Consider the following 5,928-nt stretch of genomic DNA (forward strand, 5'->3'; position numbering starts at 1 on the left):
AGGACAATAAATACAGATGATGTTTTGAGTGAGTTCTGTACATGGGGTGGGGACCCCATTGTGTCTTTCAGTGGGGGATACTTTGCCCATCACCCTGGTGACACCTGGTGACTTTTCTGCTCATTCAGGTGATACAGACCTGCCTTCATTTAAATTCCCCCCAAGAGTGTCAAGTATTAATTAGAAGACCCAGCAGTTTTTCTCCTCCCTTGGCTGGGCCAGCTGCCATCTGGGCAAGAGGAAGGGGCTGCCCCTCTCTGCTTGCAGTTGCACCTGCTTCCATTGCCCCTGAATTTCTGGAGTTGAAGCATGGTGGTAAGGGGACTTTGTTCTCTCCTTGGGCCCCTGAGCAAATTTCATGAGACTCCCAACAGTGCTGAGGTCTCTTGGCCTTGCCGAGTGGATCCCTATATGGGGGCTCTCATTGCCCTGGCAGCCTAGGGGAACTGTGAGGACCAGTTGCACCTCCCTTTCCGCTGAGGACTTTGGCCTCCCCCCTGGGTCCAGTCACCCAGGACCCAGGGCCAGTCACCTAGGACCCAGCGCATGGGTGACCTCCCCCCTGGGTCCAGTCACCCATGCCCCCATCTCAGGCACATCTCATCTCCAGGAAAGGGACCTGTGCTTGCTACCTGAGCATAAGCTGATGACCATGCAGCAGCCACAATCCTCCTCCCACCCTGACCCCTTGGGCCTACAGACTCACTGACTTGTCTCCAGGGCCAGACTCTGGAGCTCCTCTGCAGTGATGTTCTCCCCAGCACAGCAGCATACCTGCCCTCAGCCCAGCCCTCCCTCAGATACTGCAGTGCCTGGCCTTGAAGTCCCTCTGGTCTGTGTCCAGGAGGTCTCGCAGACTCAGGGCTGCTCCTATCGAGCTCCTCTATCTGTCCTACTGAAGCCCTTCTCTCTGGGTAAGAGGCAAAGGAGGTGGCTCCTCCCAACCTGTATTAGTCAGGGTTCTTTGAAGAAACAGAACTGGCAGAACGTATATACACAAATAATAAGAGGCTTATTTTAGGAATCAGCTCATGAGAAAGGGGCTTAGCAAGTCCAAATTCCATAGAGCAGGCCCCAAGTCGCGAATTCTGATGACGGTGACGATGAATTTCCCCAGGAGAAGCTGACTGGCTGAAGAAAAGATGGAAAGTCTGCCTTCGGACTGCTGAAATCATCCGTTTTCCATTGAGGCCTTCAATGGATTAGATGAGAGTCCTTTCCTTGCTAAAGTCGTCTCCTCACTGACTGTAGACGTTACTGACTACAGATGTCATCAGCTGTGGTTGCAATTGCCTTCATCCTTAATTGCAATACTTTTTCCCAGTTTTGTGTCACTGATGATTATGTTTGGCTGCTTGTAAGAAAGCTCCTGAACAACAGTGGCTTAAATAAGATGAAAGATTCTTTCTTACTCCCCTAAGAGAAACTCAGAAGGAGGTAATTCAAGGTTAATGAGGGGACTCCAAGAGGTTGACAGGGACCTTGGGTCCTTCTGCTTTCCATTCCTCCATCCTTGGGCTTCCTGGCCCAAAACAGCTGCTACACCACTGGCCCTTACACCTGCTTTCCAAACAGCTACACGGAGGAAGGTGTGCCTGTTTGAAAGGATGTATGTACCCTAGAAAAGCCACATTTTTATCTCTCTTTTTTTTTTTTTTAACATGGGCAGGCACGGGGAATCGAACCCGGGTCCTTGGGCATGGCAGGCAAGCACTCTTACCTGCTGAGCCACGGTGGCCCACCCCCACATTTTTATCTTAATCCCATTTTGTAAAGGCAGCTGTTTCTTCTAATCCCTATTCAGTACTGTATGTTGGAAACTTTAATTAGATGAGCTCCATGGAGATGTGACTCAATCAAGAGTGGTTGTTTAGCTGGGTGGGTCTTGATTAGTTTACTGGACTCCTATAGAAGAGGAAATATTTTGGAGAATGTAAGAGATTCGGGGAGAGCAGAGAAGAACGACACAACCGCAAGAAAGTCATAAGAGAGAATGCCACAGAACCATGAAGCAGAGTCTACCAGCAAGCAACCTTTGAAGATGAAGAAGGAAAATGCCTCCTGGGGAGCTGGAGAGGAAGCTAGCAGATGATGCTGTGCTTGTCACGTGACTTTCCAGATTAAAGAGAAGCCCTAACCTTGTCGCCTCGTGCCTTTTCAGATGAGAGAGAAACCCTGACGGTGTACGCCATGTGCCTTTTCACTTGAGAAAAACCCTGCGCGGTCATCGGCCTTCTTGAATCAAGGTATCTTTCCCTGAGTGCCTGAGATTGGACATTTCTATAGACTTGCTTTAATTGGTACATTTCCATGGCCTAAAAACTGTTAACTTGCAACTTATTAAATTGCCCTTTTTAAAAACCATTCTATTTCTCTTATATTGCATTCTGGCAGCCAGCAAACTAGAACAGAAGGAAAGAGGGAAGGGCTGCCCCTCTCTTTCTGGGAGACTTCCCAGAAGTGTTTCAAATTCTTCCATGGGCCCCATCTGAATCATATGACCATCCTTGCTAAAATAGGGCTGGGAAAGCTGATCTTCTGTTTGAGTGTTTTGCAACTAAAAACCTGTTTTCTGTTGTTCCGGAAGAAGGATATTGAGAGGCATCTCGAGGTTTGTCCCTGTGCCTGTCAGAATTTTGTTTAGACTTTTTACTTTCCAAACCTGTTACCCCAGGGCACACCTGCAGTCTGTTGTCTTGAAGTTTCTCTGGCCACTGTGATTCAGACTCCAGATTCAAGCTCTTCAGAAGGTACCCATTCAACACCCTTTGTCAGGCTTGAGGTGAGGAAGATGGCATCCTACCTTGCCCTCGAGAAATGACAGGAGCGAGAGCTTTGACATCTATAGCCCAGCAGCAGCTCTGTCCTAATCAATCTCTGTACAGAATCCTTTCTGCACCCCAGTGCATCTTCCCTTGCCCATCTCCCCTGTGGGAGTGTCCTGAGGTCTCAGTTCTATGTCCTGGCTTGGAACCCCACACATAATTTACTGCTGTCAGCTGAATATCGGTTTTAACACTGTTGGGCACAAGTCTGTTTGACTGGCATGGCCGCTCTTTATATGTGGCTTTGAAACTTGCCAGACAGGGTTACTACTTAATTTGCCACTTCAAAATCTTGCCTCTTGATTACATCATGGACCCCTGGAGGGTGAGGAACACAGCTCAGTCTACTTCATTCCCCCTCCGATGTCCAGGAGTCCCAGCCACACACCACTCAAGTGACTGGGGACATTTTCTGATATGATTACATTCCAGGGCTCTGCTTTCTGCCCTTCAGCATAAGATACATGGGCATGTATTTTCATGGAGACATTTTGAAGTAGCAGGCATTGAAGAATGAAAACTCTGGCTGTAGTATTTAAGAGCATCAAAATTCAGCATTGAAATAGGTGAGTCTTCATTCAGAATTTCTGCAATACAAGGAAATGGAAACACATAAGGGTCTTGCAGGAAAAATAGCCCCAAACACCCTCCAGCAGCACATTCCAAGCAAAGGATGGGTAGCAAGTGACTGAAATAGTGTAATTTCCAAAGGGTTAATTGCTTCCCAGCCAGAAACCAGAAAAAAGTTCCAATTAGCTCTGACTGGTGGGGTTATTGATGCAGAATTCGGATAGATGAGTATTTTCAAAGGAGGCACATACATGTGGACCTGGGCAGGTTTGAAAACAGATATTCCCTATACCAAATTATTAAGTTTATGTAAAAAGCAAGGTGGAAATGATGTAGGGTACTGGGTAGCATGCAGAGTTCCCCACCAGGTAAGTCCGGTGGAGCCTATGCTGTCTCCACTCTCAGCATTTGGCAATAGCCAGAAGTCTACTGGACAGAACCCCTGGGGACTGAGGGGCAGGCCAAGGACCCATGTAATATCTCCCAGCAATCCCAGGCATCAGGCCAAGCTATCAGCTTTTTCTGTCCCTGGTGGGGACATCTGCCACAGGGGATTCTGTCAGTTCCTTCCATAAACCCTTCTGGCCATTTTTCTGTTCTGTAGGGCAGACTTCAGGACCTTTGATTGGGCTTCTGGGTTTCTTCTGCATTGCTTGGGGCCTGACTGGATTATTCTCATATCACTGAACACCTCCACTGTGACCAAGGCAATGGGCTCAGGCTGATGTCAGACTGCTTGAGGCCCACCTAACCAGAGGTGGGTTTAACCCAAGATTGGTAGAGTGGATTTGGGGGACAATTCTGTTGCAATTCCTACAATCATGTCTTAAAATGGTCAGACCTGAGTATCATTTTATAAATTTATAAACCATTTGCATTCATGGAATTGATTTTCATATTCCTTCCCATTTTTCACAATGTGCTATTGGCCATTGTTGCTAGTTACTGGTAGGAGAGTAGTATCAGGCTGACAAGCAGTCCCCAAGCTAGTCCAGCTCCCAGATCTGGCCAGTAAGGGGTCAGCATGCCCAGGTGGGTACATTTATTACTTAGAGTCAGCGAAAAGCGAGACCCCTTGCCGTACTCCTGCTGAGTACACTGAACCCAAGGCCCAGATGAGACTACACAGGCACTCACTCACTCTGCCACTGTGGAACAGCCTCTCAACCCCAGCCTGGCTCTCTCAGAGACACGCGCACAAGCTGGTATCTGTGTGCCAAGTCCTGTGCTCAACTGAAATTAGGAAGGTGGCCTGTGGGGGTGACCCAGCAATGTAGGCTGAGGAGCCAGAGGCCTTATCTCCCCTCCCCCAGGAGGAAGGCCAAATGCAGGCAGGTCAGACTGCCAACAAGTCGTGTTCATGTGACCAGGTTACCTGGGTGCCACGCCCTTCCAACAAACCCACTGTTCCACCCATTGTAAATGCTCTCCCCACACTTCTGATTAGGTTCGGCTATGTGTGACACAAACCCTCAAAGAATTGTGGCTTACAGAAGATGGATTTATTGCTCTCTGATTTCAAAGGAAGTCGGGGAGTAGGCAGAGTAGGGCTATTTCACGTAGTCACCAGGGACTTCTAGCTCAACACCATCCTATTAGAATGAGCTGTCCTTGCAGCCCAAGACTGAACCGGAGAGGACATGAGTTTTTCAAATGTAAATTCTCACAAGTACAACCCATTTGCTCCTCCTTCATTTAGCCAGAGTTAAGTCTCATGTCAGAGTAAGCTGAGCTGGAAAGTAAAATCCTTGTCCTGCTAAAACTGGGCTTCAGTGACTAGTAAAGAAGAGGAGAGGTGCTGGGAGGTAACTGGCTGGCTGCACCACAGGACTGTTTAGGATCTATTTCCTTTTCCAATTTCCCCATTTCATTATCCTAACCCACAACCTGATCCTGACCTAGTCTGGTGTCAAAGAAAGTGTACTTGGGGAAGCTGTGGGCCAGATCTCTTCTGGTGGTCAAAGGCAATGGAACCGTCTAAAGAGTTTTCTACTCTCTTTACAATGGAGAAATTCAATTAGGGTCCACATTATGCAAAGTTGTAAAACAGAGCTGGTCTGTAGGGTCAATAAAAGTAACTTCTAATTCTGACAGCCTCAGCCTCAACCTCAACCTCAGCCCTTCTTTCTCTTAAAAGCAGTTTTTAGTCTCGTCCTTTTAACAAGACAATAATTATTATTGCTGCTTCACTTACCAAGCAGTTTTTAGCTAGCTCTTTAGCATTGTACCTGTTCTCTTCATTGAAATCTCAGCTAAGATGAGGCCTGATCATCTCTGTTACAGGTACCTCAAGTGCTTCTGAGAAATGCCAGTGGCCAGTCCTGCCTCAGAAATCCTCATATAGTCAGTTTGGGGCATGGCTGAGCACAGGGAATTTTCAAAGTGCCCCATGGGACTCCAGTGTGTGGAGGGCTGTGTGTACCTGTGACAGGGTGACGGCTGGACCCTGGGCTTCTACACCAGGCGCTTCCCACTATGCTTCCTGCCTTCAACCCCCTGCTTCAAAATTGAATCAAACACACTGAGCAAGACA

Source organism: Tamandua tetradactyla, chromosome 1 (genome assembly GCF_023851605.1).
Source record: "Tamandua tetradactyla isolate mTamTet1 chromosome 1, mTamTet1.pri, whole genome shotgun sequence".
NCBI lineage: Eukaryota > Metazoa > Chordata > Mammalia > Pilosa > Myrmecophagidae > Tamandua > Tamandua tetradactyla.